Here is a 13325-nt window from a genome sequence, read left to right on the forward strand (position 1 = left end):
CTTTGGGTAAACTTTAACATCTAACTTCTAAATATGTCACTTGCCATGTTCTAAGGGAAGAAAACATGGCAGACGATCAGGCCCCGAGAGCCCGGAGTTTGCAGCGCTGCACTCAGTTTCGCACCCCCGCAACTCAGCACCAAACATTGAAATCATTCCTCGTAAGAGTTATGAGAGGTAAAACATGAGATATGGAAGCAAATGGCTTTTTTGCCTTTGCAAGAAACAAAGAAAAATAAAATAAAGTAACTAGCATGAAACCAAGACCACCCAGGAAATACGCATTAGGCCAGTCCATGTCACTGAATGAGAATTCAGTGAATTTTTTTACATGAGTCTTCACCTCATCAAACTGTCTGCCAACCACATCTTATCTGAATCTAGGAGATAAGCTGGGGGAACCTTCCCTGGGAGTAAAACTGAATCAGCAGGAGAGCACCACTGACTTCCAGGTATTGAGCTTATTCATTCATTATTCAATCTTAATAGTTTGTTGAATACTTATTAATGTACTGGTCTAAAACAGATACAATTCCTTCCTTTAAAAATGTTCACACAAGAAGCGTTTAATTTCTAAATATGTTAAGTGCTATGAAGAAAAAAGTAAACACAGCTATGAAAGCTTGTAATAGGGGCCCTAACCACTTCTGGGAGGCCCAGGGAAGCCTCCCCTGAAGATTCAACATTGGAGCTGAAGTCTTAAAGCTGTGAATAGATTCACTGCACAAAGAATTAGGGTGATGGGGGAAGGGAGAAGATTATTCTAGGCTAAGGGAACATTGTATTCAAAGGCCTTATGGCAGATTGCACTTAGGGCAATGAAAAGGGACAAGTCCACAGTTTGGCACAGTTTGAGCAATCAAGATATATAATGATAGAAATAGATTATAACCTACAGAATAAAATAAATATCCACAAGTCCACAATGATATTAGATGATTGAATAATGAATTAACAAGGAAGGAAAGCTATTCATTACAGTAGAATACCAATCAATAAATGATTTAAATAGAAAAACACCATTTGGCAAGCACCACAGTAATAATTATTGCATGCAGGAATCATTAATCGATGCTAAAATCAGTGGATAAAAGTACAATGACGGCCGGGCGTGGTGGCTCACGCTTGTAATCCTAGCACTCTGGGAGGCCGAGGCGGGCGGATTGCTCAAGGTCAGGAGTTCAAAACCAGCCTGAGCGAGACCCTGTCTCTACTATAAAAATAGAAAGAAATTAATTGGCCAACTAATATATATACATAAAATTAGCCGGGCATGGTGGAGCATGCCTGTAGTCCCAGCTACTCGGGAGGCTGAGGCAGGATTGCTTGAGCCCAGGAGTTTGAGGTTGCTGTGAGCTAGGCTGACGCCACGGCACTCACTCTAGCCTGGGCAACAAAGCGAGACTCTGTCTCAAAAAAAAAAAAAAAAAGTACAATGAGAAACAGAATAATTACATAGATGCAAAATATCTTCCCTACCCCAACAAAAAGAGTAACTTTACGGCACAGAAGCTCGCAGACACCATCCTAACCAAGGGATCAAATTTCGCTTAGCAGCACCAGCAATGAGACACATTAATATCACATGCCTCCGGATACAACTCACTGAGAAGAACACAACATCACTGTGGTGATATTCTTCCCAAAATATAACCTTACTTTAAAAATGAGAAAACATCAAGCAAACCCAAGTTGATAGTGACACTATTGGAAGAGTGGCCTGTGTTTTTCAACATTGCCAAGGTCATGAACATCAACAGCAGACTGAGATAATGCTACAAGTTGAAGAAGAATAAGGAGACAGGACACCCACATGCAATGACGAGGCACAGACTGCATCCTGAACCAACTTGCGAAATTCAGACAAGTCTTAGGTTAGTTGATAGTATTGCGTTTAATGTTAACTTCCTGGTTTGGATCATAGTACTATGGTTATGTAAGATGTTCATAATTGGAGAAGCTGGGTGAAGGTACACAAGAAATCTTTGTCCTATTTTTGCAACACTTTTGCATGTCTGAAATTGTTTCAAAACAAAAAGTTAAAAGGAGGAAGAAAAGAAAAAGGTGCTTGTACAGTGGAGTGTAGAAAGTGGGAGGAAGATGTGGACGAGTGGGCAGCCTGAGACCAGGCGGGATTGGTAGGAAATGTTAGAGACTTGGGTCTTTTCCCCAAGAGTAAAGGAAGGTGTTGAAGGGTTACCCGCAGGGCAGTGACAGATCATATTTGCATTTTCCAGGGATCACGCTGGCGGCTGCAGTAGGGAACTGTGCTGGAGGCAGGTTATACAGATGGGGAGAGTAGTGAGAGGGTGCTGCAAGAGTGCAGGAGAGGTAGCTGCAAGAGTGCAGGAGAGGGTGCTGCAAGAGTGCAGGAGAGGTAGCTGCAAGAGTGCAGGAGAGGGTGCTGCAAGAGTGCAGGAGAGAGTGCTGCAAGAGTGCAGGGGAGGGTACTGCTAGAGTGCAGGGGAGGGTGCTGCAAGAGTGCAGGAGAGGGTGCTGCAAGAGTGCAGGAGAGGGAGCTGCAAGAGTGCAGGGGAGGGTGCTGCCAGAGTGCAGGAGAGGATACTGCAAGAGTGCAGGGGAGGGTGCTGCAAGAGTGCAGGGGAGGGTGCTACAACAGTGCAGGAGAGGATGCTGCAAGAGTGCAGGAGAAGATGCTGCAAGAGTGCAGGAGAGGGTGCAGCAAGAGTGCAGGAGAGGGTGCTGCAAGAGTGCAGGAGAGGATGCTGCAAGAGTGCAGGAGAGGGAGCTGCAAGAGTGCAGGAGAGGGTGCTGCAAGAGTGCAGGAGAGGGTGCTGCAAGAGTGCAGGAGAGGGAGCTGCAAGAGTGCAGGAGAGGATGCTGCAAGAGTGCAGGAGAGGGTGCTGCAAGAGTGCAGAGGAGGATGCTGCCAGAGTGCAGGAGAGGGTGCTGCAAGAGTGCAGGAGAGGATGCTGCAAGAGTGCAGGAGAGGGTGCTGCAAGAGTGCAGGAGAGGGTGCTGCAAGAGTGCAGGAGAGGGTGCTGCAAGAGTGCAGGAGAGGATGCTGCAAGAGTGCAGGAGAGGGTGCTGCAAGAGTGCAGGAGAGGATGCTGCAACAGTGCAGGGGAGGGTGCTGCAACAGTGCAGGAGAGGGTGCTGCAACAGTGCAGGGGAGGGTGCTGCAAGAGTGCAGGGGAGGGTGCTGCAACAGTGCAGGAGAGGGTGCTGCAAGAGTGCAGGAGAGGATGCTGCAAGAGTGCAGGAGAGGGTGCTGCAAGAGTGCAGGAGAGGGTGCTGCACGAGTGCAGGAGAGGATGCTGCCAGAGTGCAGGAGAGGATGCTGCAAGAGTGCAGGAGAGGGTGCTGCAAGAGTGCAGGGGAGGGTGCTGCCAGAGTGCAGGAGAGGATGCTGCAAGAGTGCAGGAGAGGGTGCTGCAAGAGTGCAGGGGAGGGTGCTGCAACAGTGCAGGGGAGGGTGCTGCAACAGTGCAGGAGAGGGTGCTGCAACAGTGCAGGAGAGGGTGCTGCAAGCTTGGTGTAGGGCGATGACAGCAAGAATGGACGGACATGGAGAGATTCCAGAATTCTGTATTTAGGAAGTGAAATTACTGAGTGATGTGGGCAAGGAGATGTAGGCGTCAAGGATGACCGTGCATCTCTGTCTTGTCCAACTAGAGAAACGGAGAAGCTATTCACCAAGGCAGAGCAAACACTGGAAAACAGAGAGATGTTGTGAGTTCAGATGTGGATACTTTGAGTTTGAAGTCCCTTTGATGGACCCAAATAATGATGTCAGAAAAGGCAGGTGCATTTTAGGAGAATGAAGCTTAGAGGCAACATTTGAGGTGCTGCTGAGGATTGATAATTAAAGAAGATTGCCTCCCGAATAGTAGGGGAAGAGGGAGACATATAAACAAAATAGTTATGATTTATCCTAGAAAATACAAAAACCAACTTCTGCATAAGCAGCGAGGAGAAGTATCTATAAAAGCAGGTAACTGAGAATGGATTTCACAGATTAAGTGCTTTTAGAGATGAGTTTAGGAGGATGAGTTTAGGAGGAGTTTGTTAGTATTGACCTAAAGAAGGAAACTGAAGCAAAATTAGTATAGAGGGTTTATTTGGGCAGAGATTGAGGACTGAATTGCAAGAAACACTGGGAAGCACTCCAAAGAACAAGGGAGAGGCTCACGTTTTTAAAGAAAAAAGGACAAATCAGGAAGAAGGTGATTACAAGTTGTTTTTCAAGGATTCGCATTGGTTTGCAGAAATCGCGTTGATTAGTGATGGCCATATACAGTGTTGAACTGCAGGGTACGAGTCATGGTGCCCTGCGCATGGCACCATTAGGTAGGTTAACATGTGGCTGCTTAGTGGTGACACTCAGTCTAGAGTTATATAGCAGGTGGCTTTGAAATGATTACTTAGCTCAAGGGGAGGCGTGAGATGTGACTTCTATCTCATTTTAATGCCTCTCTGGGCCTGATAATTTTAAGAGGGTTCATATTCCTCAGATAAAAAGGTTATTTTATTTCTCATTAGGCAAATGCAGAGGAATCTTCAGACAGTCTGCGTGAATGTTCCTGTGTAGCATTAATTGGTAAGCAGGTCCAGCCCTGTAGCTCCCACTAAGAGGTAGCAGCTCTGGGTCATCCTGGCCAAAAGTGTCATTGCCACTGCAGGTGGACAGGAAGCAGGTGTTTTTGGTTCTCCACCTGGTCTTTCTTTGCTTTGTTCCCTATAGTGTGTATTTGTAAGGTTATTGGCATTTCATGAACACTCCAGAGTTTACCAGCATCTCCCTCCTCTTTACAGCCCATCCCACCAAAAGCCCCTAAACCATATCCACAGGGCACTATAGACTGTCCTAAGGTTACAGTTCTTTCAAAAAATATTTGTTGTTTCATGTGTTTGCTGTTTCACAATGACTTATGCAGGGTACCACCTCTGGGGCATTTTCACTGGGATTGAAGAATTCCCACTAGAACTAGTTGCAAATTGTAGAAAACAATAGCTTCAGGGCAGGAATTACAGGTTCAGAATGACTTTTCTTCAGGGTACACTAAATACCCATCTTCCAAATGACCCATATCATTCAGAACTATTTTCCACCTCCACACCCTGAGAGATACACTGTTCTCCCATCAATAAGTTGGTTCCAGATCATAGCCGTTATCAGAGCAGGAAGAGGCGGGAGGACAAATGCTTGAGGATTAACTGTCAGAATCTTGGAAGAGTCTGAGAAATTGCAAAGGAATTTCTGAGAAGCTTAACAGTAAGACTTTGTTCTTCCCTGTCCCTCTGACTTTGTGAGCCACTATTCAAAGACATTTCATTCCTCTCCTACAGAGCCAGACTAACTGGATTTGAACCCAGCTAAATTACCTTTCAGGGTTCTCTCTGATCTCGGCCCACATCCGTTGGAGGACTGTCTCCTAGCGGAAGCATGCCTTTCCATCCATGCATGCTTTTCTCAAGAGAGTAGTCTCAAGAGAACTTCTGGACAGCATATGTCCTCTGCCCAGTACTTTGGTTAATGACTAAAAAATGGGAAAAAGTCATATTAAAACATTTAATGAACTCCAAAGGAACAGCACCCTTTACAGCAGCGTCGAAAACCATGAAATACTTAGGGTCAAGTGAACAAGATAGATAGAACATGAACAGTGATAACTACAAAATGTTGCTGAGAGAAACAACTTTGGAATAGAAGAGCAAAGTTGAAGGATTTATACTACCTATTTTTAAGACTAACTATAAAGCTATAGGAATCAAGACATCTGGTGTTGGTGTGTGACTAGACATATAGATCAAAGAAACAGAACAGAAGGTCCAGAAATGGACCCACATATATACAGATAACTGATTTTTGACAAAGATGCCAAGGTAGCTGAGGAAGTGATAGTCCTTACATGGTGCTGGTCACATGGATGTATCTGCAATAGCTACAACAGAAGTACTTGTATCCATGATATTTAAGCACTCTTAGGACTCAATAAGAAACAATCCCATAAAAAACTAGTGAAATATTTGGAGAGACACTTCATACAAGGTGCTATATGAATGGCCAATTAGCATACAAAAAGATGCTCAATATTATTAGTTATCAGGGAAATGCAAATTAAAAGTCCAAAAGAAACCACTACACACTATATCCCATTTGAATGTTTAAAAAGAAAAAGACATACCAAGTCCAAAGCCAGTGTTGGCAAAAATGTAGAGTCATGGACCTCTCATACATTGCTGGGAGGAAAACAACGTTGCACAAACACTGTGGAAAACAATTTGGCAATTTTTTTATGAAGTTAAAGATACATCCAACAATCCTACTCCTAATATTTACCCAGGAGAAATGAAAACATATGTCCACAAAAAGGCATGTAGACAAATGTTCATAGAAGCTTAATTCACAATAGCCAAAAAGTGGGAACAGCCCTAATTCCGTCAACAGGTGAATAAACAATTGAGCTACATTCATTGAACAAAATGTTGGTCAGCTATAAAAACAGAATGTACGACCGTGCACGTGATATGGGTGGATCTCAAAAACATTATGCTGAGTGAAAGAAGCCAAAACCCACAGAAGAATACGTGCTGTATGATTTCATTCATGTGAAATTCCAGAAAAGACAAATCTTATCTATATGGACAGAGAGCAGATCAGGGTTGCCCAGAGCGAGGGCGGAACGAGGACTGGCTAGGTGACACTAGAGGATTTCTGAGGGAAGGAAATGTGCATATCTTGGGTGTTTAAACTTGTCAGAACTCATCGAAAGGTACATTTTAAATAGGTGCATTCTACTGAGTTAAAATGATACCTCAACAAAGAAGTTGATTTAAAACAACATTTAATGAGTAGAGAATAACACGAATATCAAACTGCGAGTATGATACGTAGAGTGCCAATTCCTGGGGATTCTCAGCCTGCAAAACCGGCTCACCTTCCGACATGGTGCGGGGCCCAGCCGGGCCCATCCCGGGGCCATCTCCAGGCCCCGTAGTCAGTGCCGAGTCGCGGGATGGCTAGGAATTCCGGTCCAGCTCTCAGTCGAGAAACTTTCCCTCCTCTTCCCAGCTCTGGCCCTATTTCCTAGGCGCCATCTCGTATTCCCGGAATCGCAGGGTATGGAGAAGCCAGACTCTTCTGCGGCCCAAGTCTTTGCCGGGTTCCCAGAGACAGGGAGCTTAATTACTTCACCTTCCTTTGCCCTCTTTCTCTTTTCCTAGCTACCGTCTCTACACAGCCCCAGTCACGTCCTGTTTCTTTCAGGCTCTCCCGGAAACTGTCTGCCCACTCACTCGGCTTCTGCCCTGGACTCTGTGTCCCGCATCACCACACGGCACGCAAGAAGACTCAGGGCTGCGCCTGTGATTTCAGGGTGCTCCAAGGACTCAGGAAGATGGGATGATCCCAATCACTCCAGCAGCCACCAAGGCAATGCCTGTGGTGTTGAGATTTTTCAGTAAAAGCTTCTTCCGAGGATTGACAGTTGGCCATTGCCCCCAAAGACTCTATTGAAATGTAATGACACTGTGGTCTCTCCTTTCTGCGGCATGGACTTCAAATTCCTTCGTGGCCACCAGGGCTTTGCATGGCCTGGAAGCCCTGCCTTCACTCGCTCTCCCCCAGGAGCTCTGCCGGGGGCTGCTCCGAGCCTCAGCTGCAAGGCGGCCTCCTGTGTGCCGTCCCCATGGTCCCCATGCACTCATGGGGGGCAGCCTGCCCTGCTCCCCTCGCCCCTTCCTGTCTATTAAGGTCCCCAGCCCCCAGCTTACGGGGGACAGAGACACGGTCATAATTGTCCTTCACACCTTCCATGCCTAGCACTGCTCCTAACCCCTGGTAAGCACTCAAATATTTCTTAGTGCGGTGCTTGGGGCTGTCAGAAACACAGAACTGAGGAGGGCTTCGTTTGCATCCCGTGGGGCTAAACACTCCCATAACTGTGAAGTGCGATGCAGGGTGCACCGCCGTAAATACCAAGCAGGCTAGAACTGCAATGGAGGAGGTTTCCCAAGAGAATAATTGGTGCAGAAGTTTGAATTTCCCTAAGAAAACTGAATTGTTAGTGACATTTACCTGTCGTGTGAGTTTCCTGAGGCTACTATAATAAAGTATCACAAATTATGTGACTTAAAACTACCACTTTGTTCTCTCACAGTTCTGGGGCCTAGAATCCAAAAATCAAGGGGTGGCCAGGGCCATCCTCCCTCTGAAGGTTCTGGAAAAGAATCCTCCTGGATCACTCCAGCCCCTGAGGCTGCTGCCACCCTGGCAGTCTCCGGCTGGCAGCTAAACTGCTCCAATTCCTGCGCCGTGCCTTCTCGCTTGTGTGTGTCTCTGGGTGTCCTCTCCTCCTCTTGTAAGGACAAGGGCCATCGGCCTTAGGGCCCACACTGGGCTAGCAGGACCGTATTGTGAGGGATTACATTTGCCAAGACCATATTTTCAAATATGGTAATATTCTGAGATCTGGGGAAGACGTGAATTTGGGGGTGGGGACACCAACTACACATAGATAATCTCATTTAATACTCACCACAACTATATGAGGTAGATGTTATAATATAATCTCTATTTCATACTCAAAGAAATTGAAGTGCAGAGAGCTTAAGCGGTTGCCCAATGTAACATTCCCAGACGTGCCAGGAATTGATGCGAGAATTTTATCAGACTACACAGTGTGATGCACCAGTCTTAGGACTTTCAGAAAGCTTTAAAGAATTGTGAACTATGTCATTCACTTAAAATAGCAGATGTAAAATCAATGTGCAGATTAGAGAACATGAATACCATAAACGCCATGCACCCACCAGGCTTAAGCAGCAGGGCCCTGCTGTTACGGGAGGCGGCCCTGCTCCATTCCCTTGCCCCGGAGGTGTGGAGTGGGAGCCACTCCCCGCTGTGGTCTGAATGTCCCCAAACCTCACTGTTGAAATGGAATCTCCATTGTAGTGGTATCAAGAGGGGGCCTTTGGGGAAGTGACCAAGTCGTGGCGGCCCCACCCTCCTGGGGAACTGGCTTCCTCCTTTTGCCATATGATGACACAGTGCGTGTCCCCTCCGGAGGATGCAGCAACAAGGTGCCATCCTGAAAACAGAGAGACCAGGCCCTCACCAGACACCAAACCCACTGGGTTTTGATCTAGGGTTTCCTTGGCTCCAGATCTATGGGGAAATAAATTTCTGTTCTTTGTAAGTTACCCAGTCCATGGTATTTTGTTATAGCAGCATGAACTGACTCAGTTACCCCCTGATCAACTTTCTTTCTGGATGCAACTTCCATCATTGAGTCAGCTTCCCAGGGAACCGGGCCTCTGAGGATTGGGACCAGCAATGTCCAAGAAAGCACACTTTAAAGTGAGATTTTGGAGATAGATATTCCACCTGCTAGGGCAACAACATACCCTAGAGACACCATCACTGCTGGATGGGGAAGTACAAAGAGCCCCGGTATGGATGGGTAGTAGTAGGCCTGAAGAAGTCCGGAAAAGTTCAGGGTATGTTCTAGACTCTAGAATCTAGAGTCTACAGGAGTTGCTATTTAATTGTATATTTGGGGTGAAGAAATGACAATATATCATGATAATTAATGCTGGACTAGCGTGCAATGACAGATTCCCCAAATCTCAGTGGCTTTCCACAGCAGAGTTCCTTTCCAGATCTTATTATGTTTCCAAACAGTTGGGAAGTGGTGGGGGAGGGGCCCTCTGCTCCATGCGCTCACTCGGATCCAGGGGGCGGGGCCTCCTTCAGCCCAGAGCTGTTCTGCTCAGAGCACATGACTCCAGGACAGCTGAGGCAGAGCAGAAGAAGCAGGAACATTGAGTGTGGTTGCCCCTACACCCCACGGCCCGACTTGACAGCAAAAGAGGCTGCAAAATGCATCCTTCCTCTGTGCCCAGGAATCAACCAATAAAATGGGATTCAGTGAAGCATAGAATCTTGCTACAGACATGAATTTAGGCTTTTGGCTTCAGCAATAAAATAGACGGTGGTACCGTTTACCGAGACAGGCAGATTGGATTACGCGGCTGTGGTGTGGGCGGCGTGTGTGCACTGGGGACATCACTGAGTTTGCCGTGTCTACAGGGTTCGCCAATGAGCTGTGCAGTAGACAGTTGGCTACGGGAGTCTGCATTCTCAGAGAGAGGATGGGGTTAGGAATGTGGACTTGGATGTGATCAGCAGTTTACAGCAGGCTGCAAACAAAACGGAGGGCTGGAGAGGGACAGCTAGCTGGAGAGTCAGTGGGTCCTAGGTCTCCCTGTCCCTCCTAGGCATATGTCTAAAAGCTGACTCAATAATAAAGACTTTTTGACTTTATCCTCCTAATAAGCGAGAGTCTCTCACTCACCTTCCTCAAAATTCAATTGTTTAGGGGTCCCCAGGTCTGTTACAACTGGGACTGTCATCCGGTGGGGCACAGAGGGCTAGGAACTACCTTTTTCAACAACCAAAATAGTCAATTGTTACTAATTTTACACATTAGAGACGCGGTCTTTCTCTGTTGCCCAGGCTGGAGGGCAGTGGCATCATCATAGCTTACTGCAGCTTCAGCTCTGGGCTCAAGGGGTCCTCCTGCCTCAGCCTCCTCATAGCTGGGACTGCGGGCTGGGCCACTACACCCAAGCAGATTCTTCTCATTTTTTTGTAGAGACAGGGTCTTGCTATGTTACCCAGGCTGATCCCAAGCTCATGGCCTCAAGTCCTCCTCCCACCTTGGCTCCTGACTAGCTGGATTGCAGGTGGGAACCGCTGCACCTGCCTTTGCTATTTAATAAAGAAGAAAGGGAAACAAAGCACCAGGCCCCACAGGGACATTTTGTCCATGTTTTCACTTGAGGGCGACCTCCTTGCAGCAGAGGAATGCCCAGGAGGAAGGAGGAAGAGCTTTTACTTTTCTGATTCCTCTGAATCTACACGCCCCCCACCGTGGTCGAGCCGGAAGGGCGACATAGGCAGGAAGGTCGTGTCCAAACAACACGGCATTCCCTCTCCAGCTCTTACCGTCCGGTTGTTCCACTTGTCCTTCTTTTGGGTGGGAAGTTGCCGAGGTGACTTGTGACTTGTGTGAGGACCATGCAGTACCCACTAGTCACAACGTGCCACCGAGAGCCCTAGGAAAGGCCGGCGACCCGACAGCGCCGCGGACGCACAGTCGCTCTCCTGCCAGCCACACCAGGTCACGCGGTCAGGTGTCGCCTGACCCGAGGAAACCCAGAGCCCCACACGGGCTGTCAGCTCCTGCGGGCGGGGTCGCGCCAGCCCGGGCGGCGGCCCCCAGCGGCGCTGGGCGCGGGAGGAGTTCCCTCCAACCCGTCATCGTAAACAGAGTCAGAATGTCTGCAACACGTGGAGAATAGGAGGACTTTATTTAAATGTATGCTTTTAAAATGTCTGATGCTACGGAAAGAGCTGTTCAGCAGGATAGCAGGAGAATAATGCATACAAATGTTGGCAACAGCAAAAAAAATTTTTTTTAATCATAAATGTGGTACATGCCCATTTAAAAACTTCAAATAGTAGAGAAGGGTATAAAAGACAAAAAATAGAAGGTTTTTTCCTTACACCCTCCCACTACCGAAAGACAACCACTGTTAATAGTTTTTTATATTTCTTTCCAGAGTTTTCCATGCATACATACATGGAAAACACATATTTAAACATATTTTACATATATATTCAATATTATGACTTTCATTTTAATAATTAGTATATATTTAATAATACATTTGGCATATTTTAACACATATAGATTGGCTTTATTCTTTTTAATAGCTGCATGTATTCTTTTTCTAGATAGATGTACTTTATATATTAGTTCCTATTCATGGACATTTAAGTTGTATCTAGTTTTTTTTAAAATTTACAATGTTACAGTGAAAATTTTTTATTCATATATTTTTGCACACTTGAGAATCTATCTGTATGATAAATTCCTAGCAGTGGAGTTGCCAAGTCAAAGGGTATGTCCATAAAAACTATTTTTACAGATATTACAAAATGCTCTTCACAGAGTCTTTCATATTTGACTGCCAATCTGTGAAAAAGATTATTTTCCTACATTTTCACCTATCTTGCGTTTTACTAAATTTTTAAATCTTTGCCAATTGGTATGTAAAAAAAAGTTTATTTTTTGTTTCAATTTGCATTTCTTCCATCAGTGTTCCTATTTCAACTTTTTATTAGCAAAAAGAATGCAAAACATATCGTGCAGAGATACCTGCAACTGCACAAAGAGGCCTGGGATTCAGCACACTCTGTGCGTTGAAGTGCCCCTCCGCCTGATCCTTTCCACCTTCCATGGAGTTCCGTGAACCAGGTGGCTTGGGAGGAAATCCAACAAGGTAGGGTAAGAGGTGGCTTGTTTATAAATGAGCCTGTTGATGAAGAAACACTGATGTTGGTGTCTAGACACAGCTCAGCCCTCGCCCTGTCCACAAGCGCATGGATCGCATGGCTGTGTGGACAGCAGGGACACTCTGCCATCCCGCAGTGACCTGGCATTGGACCCTGAGCGAGGCCAGGCTCCTCTGACGTCTTCACATTTATGGGTTGGCAGCGCTAGCAGCTGTTTAGAGGTTCATAAATAAGGCATGGATTAAGACTCGACTCGTTTTCTTTATCTCAGCACACCTGCCCCTTAAATGATCATATTGGGTGTCACAGCAAGTATAGAATTAGAGCTCCAGGGGACAGGAATAAGAGGGAGGGCAGTGGGTCTGCCGATCTCTGCACAGATTTCCAGCTACTTGCCATGTCCCTTAGTCATCGCTGGAGGCCTCTTTTGCTTCCTTTGATGAGGAAGAGATTTTCAGACACTGACTTGCTCACTCCCATGCCTCCAGCTATACCTTGGCAGGATTTTAAAAAATATGAACCAACGTCCACGTTTATTCAGAGTTCCTTAAGTTTTTTTGATTGATACAAAATATTTTACATATTTATGGGGAACTTGTGATATTTGTTACATGCTGTAATGTGTGAGGACTTGAAGTGTTACCAAGACATAGAAATGACAAGTATCTGGGCAGTTGAAAGGTGGCCCATTGGGGATCTCAGGGAACAATATTCTCTGGCAGTTCTCTGGTAGTTTGGTCAGGCTACCAAGCAACCTGCAGGGCGGGGTCCCACGTGGGTGCTGGTCCCAGAGCAGCTCAGTGGCAGCCTCTTTCCAGACACTTTTCCCTAGGCCACGTGGAAAAGTCACCGATAGCGGAAGACTCTCAGTTTCGTGAATCTGGTATGCTGGGGTTTGAAGTTCAGCTCGTCCAGTTATTAATAGTTGCTGTGTGGCCTAGAGAAAGTTATATAACCTCTCTGCACCTCCGCTTTAGCGATGATAGTCACAGCTAACTCA

Source organism: Microcebus murinus, chromosome 25, assembly GCF_040939455.1.
Source record: "Microcebus murinus isolate Inina chromosome 25, M.murinus_Inina_mat1.0, whole genome shotgun sequence".
Lineage (NCBI taxonomy): Eukaryota > Metazoa > Chordata > Mammalia > Primates > Cheirogaleidae > Microcebus > Microcebus murinus.